This window comes from Hylobates moloch, unplaced genomic scaffold (assembly GCF_009828535.3).
Source record: "Hylobates moloch isolate HMO894 unplaced genomic scaffold, HMol_V3 SCAFFOLD_9, whole genome shotgun sequence".
NCBI classification, from domain to species: Eukaryota; Metazoa; Chordata; class Mammalia; order Primates; family Hylobatidae; genus Hylobates; species Hylobates moloch.
In genome coordinates, this window is record NW_026652284.1 from 74,558,092 (window position 1) to 74,568,443 (window position 10,352).

The 10,352-nt window shown below is 37.7% G+C and overlaps 1 protein-coding gene across 3 annotated transcripts in view; it reads right to left on the reverse strand.

Moving 5' to 3' along the window:
- Positions 1–10,352, reverse strand: part of RAD54B (RAD54 homolog B) — a 113,357-nt gene that overhangs the window by 54,757 nt on the left and 48,248 nt on the right. The gene's annotated exons all lie outside the window — the stretch shown is intronic.

Below are 10,352 nucleotides of genomic sequence, written 5' to 3' on the forward strand. Positions count from 1 at the left end.
TCATTAGTCATCCAGAAAATACATATTAAAAACCTGAAATACCACTTCACAACCATTAGGATGGCTGGAATCACAAAGTCAGATAATAAACAAGTGTGATGAGGATGTGGAGAAATCAAAACCCTCATATCCTGCTGGCAGGAGTATAAAATGGTGCAGCACTTTGGAAAAACCAGCATGACAGTTGCTCAATTAAACAAGAGTTACCAAATGACACAGCAATTACACTCCTAAGTATATGCCCAAAAGAATAATAACATATGTCCACAAAAAAACTTGCATATGAATGTTTATAGCTAGGATTATTAATAATAGCTGACAGGTAGAAACAACCCAAATGTGCATTCAACTGACAAATGGATAAACAAAATGTGGCATATGCATACAATGGAATATAATTCCATCATAGAAAAAGAACAAAGTACTGATACATGCTAAAACACGGATGAACCCTGAAAACATTTATGCTAAGTGAAAGAAGCCAGTCACAAAGGCCATATATTTTAGGATTCCATTCATATAAAATGTCTAGAACAGCAAAATCTTACAAAGACAGAAAACAGATTAATGGTTGCTTAGGCTGGAGGGTAAGGATAGGGTTAGGAAGCAGGGTGGTGGTAGCTAAAGGTAAAAAGTTTCTTTCTCAGGTATTGAAAATATTCTGCAACTGGCTGTTCTGATGGTTGCACATTAACTGTGACTATATTAAAAAACAATGAATTGTACACTTTACATGACTGAATCATATGGTATGTTAACTGTATCTCAATAAAGCTGTTTAAAACACACACACAATGAAATAACATCACACCTTGGTTAGATTGACTAAAATTAAAAAAAAAAAAAAACTGACCAGAGTAAGTGCTAGTAAAGATATAGAGCAACTGAAAATATCATAACCTGCTGGAAGGAATGTCAAACAGTACAACCAGTTTGGAAAACGGTTTCACAGACTCTTTAAAAGTTAAACATACACCTACTATAACCAGCCATTACACGAGGAGGAGAAGGAGGAGAAGGAGGAGAAGGAGGAGGAGGAGGAGAGGAAGAGGAAGAGGAAGAAGAAGAAAAGAAAGAAGAAAGAAGAGGAAGAAGAGGAGGAAGAGGAGGAGAAGGAGGAGGAAGAGGAAGAAGAGGAAGAGGAAGAAGAGGAGGAAGAAGAGGAGGAGGAGGGGGAGGAGGAGGAAGAAGAAATGTCTAGGAAAACAAAAAAAAATTTGTACATCTCCAAGCCAGGTAAATCAACCTGCCAAATGCCTGAGAATCTATCACTACTACAATTCAGATAAATCGTATCTTCATTACTGACATTCATGGATTTAGAAAGTGAGTCTTGGCTATCTTCAACCAGTAAATTATACTCAGAACCACCAGTTTTTTTCTGAGAAAAGAAATGATTCATACCCAGCTTGAGTCAGCTCTGTCTGGCATGACCCAATGAACTCTGATCAGTTCCTGAAAGGATTCAGACTGCTAGAGCCCTCAGCAGGAACCAAGAAGACAAAGGACTTAAATGCAGTTCCTCCAGTTTTCTGACCTTCCTTCCCTGATGAGAGTGTATGGATAACAGGTCATTTTGCAGATACTTTTTTGGGGGAAATGTGCTTCTAATGTCCCAGTAGATGTAGCGGATAGTTTTTTACCCTTCTCTTTTCATATGTTATTGTGGATATATTTCTACATATTATTAGTCCCTTATTACTGGACTTTTTTAAGCTCTATTATACTCAATCTGTGCATCTCTGGTTATTTGTGGAAGATAAAGTCCAAGAAATGAAATTACCAGTCCAATGAATTTAAAGATTTTCAGATTCTTGATTTAGACTGACAAATTTTTCTCCACGAAAGGTTGTATCAACGATATTCCCACCAAGCAAGGGTGTCCACTTCATTACACCCATTACACCTACATTAGCATAAAACATCACCTTTATCCATTTTTAACTATTTTATTTTTTTAATTTTCATACAGTAAAATAGACTTTTTCTTTTGGTGTACAGCTCTACAAATTTTAACACACGTATAGATTCACAGAACCACCATGATCACAATCAGGATATAGAATTGTTCCATCATCCCAAAAGACTCCCTCATGCTGTTGCTTTATACTCACACCCTCCCCCTACCCAAAACCCCCGCAATTACTGACTTGTTTACCATGAATATTGTTTTCTTTTTGAGAATGTCAAATAAATGGAATCACACAGTATACAACCGTTTCAAAATGATTTCTCCCATTCAGCATAATGTCTTTGGGATTCATCTCAAATTGTTGCCTGTATCAACAATTTGTTCCTTATTATTATATAGGATAGTGACAGACAGTTGAGTTTTCAGCTTAATGTTGATAGCTTTGACTATCATAAAGCTTCTATGAACTTTTTCTGTGAATTCATCTTTATCAATTTAGTTGGTAGAAATGGTATCTCCTTAATGCTGCAATTTGAATTTGATTAGTGATAGGATATTTTTAAATGTATCTTCATTTCCTCTTTGCTAGACTCTCCTAATTTCACATTACACTTAAAGAAGGTACCTGAGAAAAAAAGAAAAGATTCTCAGGTCTTTAAAGTTTTAATCTGACCGGAAAACCCTCAACATTCAGCCGACATATTGCCAATATGTAGAATCTAAACCCTGAATTTTACTTAAAATATTTAAGTAAAAAATAGGCATAAAAGAATTTCAATTAGTAAGAACTGTTAAAATTAAAGCAAAAAGGTTGGGCGCGTGGCTCACACCTGTAATCCCAGCACTTTCGGAGGCCAAGGCGGGTGGATCACGAGGTCAGCAGTTCGAGACCAGCCTGACCAACATGGTGAAACTTTGTCTCTACTAAAAACACAAACATTAGCCAGGCGTGATGGCGGGCGCCTGCAATCCCAGCTATTCGGGAGGCTGAGGCAGGAGAATTGCTTGAAACCAGAAGGCAGAGTTTGCAGTGAGCCGAGATCGTGCCACTGCACTCTAGCCTGGGCAACAAGAGCAAAGCCTGGGCAACAACAGCAAAACTCCGTCTCAAAAAAATAAATAAATAAAAATAAAATTAAAGCAAAAAATAAATCAACTGAATTTTAATATGTAAAATGCTAATAAAATACATGGAACACAAGTGTTGACTGTGCTGGAAGAATTAAGAATCCATTTAATATTTTCTTTAATAGGAGGTACTGACTAAGTTACGGGGCTGTTACAATATTTTAAATAAACCCAGGTCATTTAAAAACTCCTCCCTCTTCTCTCACAGCCTGGCCCCCACCAAAAAAAAAAAAAAAAAAAAAGCAACATGAACAATTTAACAGAGTAAAATAAAAGAGGTTGAAATAAGCCCACTCACACTTACTAGAAATTATTAAACACTTTACTATACAGTCATGTACCACATAACAAGGTTTTGATCAACCACAGACCACATATATGATGGTGGTCCCGTAACATCTTAATACCATATTTTTACTGTATATTTTCTATTTTTAGATATGTTTAGATACACAAATACCACTGTGTTACAACTGTCTATAGTATTCAGCACAGCAACATGCAGTACAGGTTTACAGTCTAGGAGCCATAGGCTATACCACACGGTGTGTAGCAGGCTATACCATCTAGGTTTGAGGAAGTACATTCCATAATGTTCACACATCAACAAAATCACCTAGCAATGCATTTCTCAGAACATATTCCTGTCATTAAGCAACATGATTGTACTCTAAATCGATATATCGACATGCTGTAGTAAAAGGGCCAAAGAAAACTTTTTTTTTTTTTTTTTTAAGACAGAGTCTCACTCTGTCACCCAGGTTGGAGTGCAGTGGTGTGATCTTGGTTCACAGCAACCTCCACCTCCCGGGCTCAGGCGATCCTCCCACCTCAGCATCCTGAGTAGCTGGGACTACAGGCGTGCACCACCAAGCCCAGCTAATTTTTTTTTCGTATTTTCAGTAGACGGGGTTTCACCATTTTGCCCAGGCTGGTGTCAAACTCATGAGCTTAAGTGACTGGTCTGCGTCAGCCTCCCAAAGAGCTCTCAACAAGGTCACTCTTTGACTTCCTACTTAATAAACTCCTTTCTCCACAGTAAATCATGGGGAAAAAACATAGCATGGAAAAATAAAGTCAAGATTATTATGTAATATGTTATATTTCAGGGAGAAACGTGTATTGCAGGAAGAAACACATACATAAAAAGAGAAGTTTTTGGCCGTGCGCGCTGGCTCAGGCCCGTAATCTCAGCACTTTGGGAGGCTAAGGCGGGCTGATCACCTGAGGTCAGGAGTTCGAGACAAGCTTGGCCAACATGGTGAAACCCCGTCTCTACTAAAAATACAGAAATTAGCCAGACATGATGGTGGGCATCTGTAATCCCAGCTACTAGGGAGGCTGAGGCAGAAGAATCACCTGAACCCTGGAGGCGGAGGTTGCAGTGAGCCGAGATCACACCGCTGCACTCCAGCCTGGGCAATAAAGTGAGACTCGGTCTCAAAAAAAAAAAAAAAAGAGATGTTTTCATACCATAAGAAGCTGTCTACCCCATTGTTTCCACTTCAAGTATCCAAACACTCCCACCCCCACACTGCCTCTGCTTCTTCAAATTCCCAATCACTCCTTAACTGCTCCAGTATGGCTTCCAGTAGTCATTCCCCCTAAACTGCCCTGTTAAAGGTTACTAGGAACTCTTTGTCTATAAACCCACAGGTTGTGTTTTTAGTCCTAATCAAAGTTCTCAAAAGCATTAGACAATGTTGACTACTTCCTCCTAGAAATACTGAACTATACTTTTGTAGCTTCTCTAACATCCTTCAAATTTTCCTCTTACCTCTTTGCTTGCTTCTTCTTAGACATCTTTGCCAGTTCATACTTCATCTACCTTTTATTTATTGGAGTTCTTCAGAAATGACTTCTAGACCCTGTTCTCTCACTGTGCACCACTTCTCTTTAAGTAGCCCGTCCACTTCAGTGGCTTCAATGCCGCCCAGGTACTAACAACCTTTTTTTCTCTAGCCCAGATTACAACTCTTGATCTGCATATCCGATTGCCTCCCAGACACGTCCACATATCTCATAAACATCTCAAACTCATCATGTCCACGTATCTTTTCTCCAAAAATTGTTCCTCCTTTGGTTTCCCCATGTCTCGTCCTTATTCAAGCCAGAAAACTGGAAATCATCCTTGACACTCTACTTTTTCAGTCCCACAGACAATCAACCACAAAATCCAGACAATTCTGCCCCCTACCAGGTTTTCAAAGCTATGTATTGTATCTTTCTCCATTGCCTCCACTTTTTTCAACTCATCTCTGATCTGAATTTCGGTATTACTGCAGGGGCTTCCCAACAAGTCTACTGAGAGCATCTTTTGCCACCTCCATTCTCTAAAACCGTTTTCCACATTTATTATAGTTACCTATTTTTAAATGTAAATCTGATAATGTATCCCTCTTGCTTAAAATCCATGAGTCCTAGTAATCTTGAAGGAAGTATGCTATTTCCAGCTATAGACTTTTACCTGTCTTCTTCTGATGCCCTTATCTAAATTAACTTCTACTCTCTGTACAACTTAAATTTCCAGTTGCCAAATCTAGTCACCCTATTACCTCAACATTATCTCAATAGTTATGTAAAAAATCATTTAATATCAGCCTTCCCCAGTAACTTATAAAGTCCTGAGAGTATGTTTTGATTTGTTCATCACCATACTCACAGAACAAGATACTTTTCAAAAACTACTATGTTGACTCTAGGTACATTTTGACTAAATGTTTATAAAAACATTTAATTAAAATACAATTATCAACCAGGCACAGTGGTTCACACCTGTAATCCCAGCATTTTGGGAGGCTGAGGCAGGAGGATTACCTGAGGTCAGGAGTTTGGGACCAGCCTGGCCAACATGGCGAAACTCCATCTCTACTAAAAATACAAAAATTAGCCAGGCATGGTAGTACACGCCTGCAGTGCCAGCTACTTGGGTAGCTGAGACAGGAGAATCGCTTGAATCCGGGAGGCGGAGGTTGCAGTGAGCCGAGAATGTTCCACTGGCACTCCAGCCTGGACGATAGAGCGAGACTTCGTCTCAGAAAAAAAAAAAAAAAAAAAAAAAAATATATATATATATATATATGTATATATATATATATAATTATCAGTGTTACAGCTCTTTCAGAATTTTCCAGTTTTTGCCAATTCCAAATTCAGTTTCAGAATTTTCTAGAAAGCCCCCTCACCACAAAAAATTACATATATATAATTGTTAGGGGTGGTTATTCTGGGACATAGCAAATTAGTCAATATTTTCATAATACAAGTAGTCTGAATATAGGAGGCTATGTTCCACTATCCTATGTTGCCAATGATCTTGTTTTTACCTTTTGGAGTTATTCACCCTCTTCATTCCTTGCTGTATGGCCTACATAATTTTAAAAATGGGACTAATTGGGAAAGAGAATATGTATAAATATACATATATATGTATTTATCTTAAAATTCATTTGCATTAAGAGTTGCTTTAGAATATAACTCTGTCCTCATTTCCATTATTACCCAATTTTTATTTTCATTGACAAAGACTTGTTACCGGCCGGGCACGGTGGCTCATGCCTGTAATCCCAACACTTTGGGAGGCTGAGGTAGGCTAATCACAAGGTCAGGAGATCAAGACCATCCTGGCTAACATGGTGAAACCCCATCTCTACTAAAAATATAAAAAATTAGCTGGGCATGGTGGCAGGCGCCTGTAGTCCCAGCTACTCAGGAGGCTGAGGCAGGAGAATTGCTTGAATCCAGAAGGCAGAGTTGCAGTGAGCCAAGATTGCGCCACTGCACTCCAGACGGGGCAACAGAGCCAGACTCCATCTCAAAAAAAAAAAACAAAACAAACAAACAAAAAAAACCTGTTACCATCAGGATCATTTTCCAAGTAAATTTTATAACAAAGATTCAGTCACTTGTTTATGTACCATATTATTTCATTGATCAGTGAAAGCTTTTATGAACATGTTCTTTTATAACCATAATTTTTACCAAATGAAGTTTTACTGAGTCAAATTTTGCACAGCTAAATATTATCAGGATCGTATTAATCCAACAAGTTTTAGTCAAGAAAACTTACCAGTTTTTAGATAAATTTGTAGCTGTCATGGGTTATTTTTGTTGTTTTACCAAGCCCAATCTTCCCAGATAAAGTTTTGAGGTTTTTAGCATTAACCAAAAAACAGAATGCTTCAATTAGTTTTTGAAATCTAAAAAATTTTGCTGTGTGCAATTTTAGTCAATTTTAATTAGTTCTCTTTTTGTATTATTTCTACCAGTAGCAGTCACTGTGCATTGAATTAAAAACTGACAAAATCTTTTTGCATAGTTAAAATGTGTTTCTCTGTTTTTTATTAGGTTATCCAAGAGAAAAACATACTTCCCCTTTCACCCTAAAGAGCGGATAAAAAGAATGTCTTCATCAAAAGACTGGGAAAAACATCCTGGAGTAAAATACCGTATTGTATTCCCAGGGTCTAAGAGAATGGCTATTATGTCCAAGACCCTCCCTGCCATCATCCCACCAGCTCCCAGAAAAAACGATGAACAAGATAACTAAATTCCGATAATTCAGAAATTACTTATAAGTAACTTTGAAATACCATAAGATTCTCGGATATACACTTTTCTTTTGCAGAACAGCAGAAGGGCACTGAACTATGGAGACAGACTGGCTGGGTTAGCGTCTTAAGTCTGCCTCTTACTAGCTCTGTGACCCTAGATAAGTTTCTTAACCCCTTTGTGCCAGTTTATAAATCTATAAAATGAATATAATGCTAATACTTACCTCGCAAACCTACTGTGAGCAAGGATTAGTGAATATATGTAAAACACAACAGTATTTGCCACATAGTAAGTGCTCCCTTAATGTTTACACCATCAACACTTGCCCTTGTCCCTTTCCCAATTACTCCCATTTTTAAAATTATGTAGGCCATACAGCAGGGAATAGAGAGGGTGAATAATTCCAAAAGGTAAAAACAAGATCGTTGGGAACATGGAATAGTGGTATATAACCTCCTATATCTAGACTACTTGTATTACAGAAAATATTGACTAATTTGCTATGTCCCAGAATAACCACCCCTAACAATCCTACTCTATAATTTCTTAACTGTAAACTGGGTTCTGATCTATTTTCCCCTTGAGCCTGTAATGTGCTTGCCAAATCAATACCAAAAAGTGGTCGGCATAAACAAGAGACTTGAAGGTCTATCTGCAAGATTCATAAGGCGGCTGGGCACAGTGGCTCACACCTGTAATCCCAGCACTTTGGGGGGTCAAGGTGAGAGAATCACTCAAGCCCAGGAGTTCAAGACCAGCCTAGACAATATGGCGAAACTCTGTCTCTATAAAAAATACAAAAATTAGCTGGGCATGGTGGTGCACACCCGTGGTTCCAGCTACTCAGGAATTTGAGGCAGGTAGGTTGCTTGAGCTCAGGAGGTTGAGGCTCCAGTGAGCTGTGACTGTGCCACTGTACTCTAGCCTGGGTGACAGAGCGAGACCCCATCTCAAAAAAAAAAAAAAAAATTCATAAGGGCAGGATGCTTAAAACCATGTTTTGATAAAGGGAAATAATGTTATTTAATATTAATAGTGGGCATGATCAATTCAGTGAACGATTCCTAAGCATAGCCACTCTGGATTTGAACGACTTAATTGTACATCCCATAAACCTAAGCCTTTAATATTCTTTTTTTTTTTTTTTTTAAACAACGTCTTCAGGTTGGTCTCAAACTCCCGGACTCAAGCAATCCTCCTGCCTCAGCCTCACAAAGTGCTAGGATTACAGGCATGAGCCACCACACCCAGCCTAATATTCTTTTGTTTAACAATTCTAAATACACACATTGTTTTCAATGGCACAAATGAAATTTAAAATGTCTCATATAATCAAATTCAATGAAGAATGTAAATACTCTTGCAGATCATGTTTTGAGTGCTAAAATTACCAAAACCTACCACAATGTTTAATATGCATTAATATATAACTTCAATATAAATTTAAGATTGAAACAGTTTTTATTACACTAAAAAGCATACAAACATATACAAATCCCTTCAAACTGATAATCACTCAGTTTTCTTTATCTAATAAGAGATTGAATGTGAACTAAATATAAGTATCAATAAGTATAAAATAAACCTAGAAGATATTTCTTTGCATTAAAGATCATTTCCAGAATTATGTTTTATAAGCTTAGCAGACTACACATTTCGTATTTCTTCAATACCTCATGTCAGAGCATATATGCAACTAGTACTAAAATGAAAAAAAAACCAATAAACTACAATATTCCCAGATATCTAAATTACCTGCCCAGCATTTTGAATGCACTTAAATATTACAAAAATTATTCATCAATTTCACTTCTGACATTCCAGTCACTGAACATGCAAAGGGTGTTTTGTTTGGTTTTTGAGACAGGGTCTTGCCCTGTTGCCCAAGCTGGAGTATAGTGGCGTGATCAGGGCTCACTGCAACCTCCACCTCCCAGATTCAAGCAATTCTCCTGCCTCAGCCTCCTGAGTAGCTGGGATTACAGGCGCCTGCCACCACGCCCAGCTGATTTTTGTATTTTTAGTAGAGACGGGGTTTCACCATGGTGGCCAGGCTGGTTTCGAACTCCTGGCCTCAAGCGATCCACCCGCCTCAGCCTCCCAAAGTGCTGGGATGACAGGTATGAGCCGCTATGCCCAGCCTTTTGCAAAAATTTAAAAAAAAAAAAAAAAAACAAAACTCATACCCTGTTGATGGAAGTGTAAAATGATATAATCACTTTAGAAAATGGCAATTTCTTAAAGGTTAAGTCTGTATGGTTCCCTAACTAGTATTATGTCCATGAAAAACTTGCACAAGAATATTCATAGAATCTTTATACATAACAGCCAAAGTATGGAAATTGCCAAGAAGTCCATCAAAAGATAATGGATAAACAAAGTGTGGTATATTTATACAATGGAATACTGCTCACCAACAGAAAGCAATGAGCTACTAATAGGAGGATGGATAAACATGGATGAATATTAAAAACACTAAGATAGGTAAAAAAAACAGAAACAAAGTATGCATATTCTATGATTCCAATTACATAAAGTTCTAGAATGGGCAAAACTTATCTATAATTTTTTTTAAATTAGGACAATGGTTGCCTGACGTGCAAGAAGACTGATTAGAAGCAAGCAAGATAGGACTTTCTGAGGTGATATTGTTCTAAATCTTGACAGAGGTTTGAGCTACACAGTTGTAGATCAAAACTCACCAAATGGTATATTTTAAATTTGTGCATTTCACTGTATGCAAATCTTACCTAAAAAA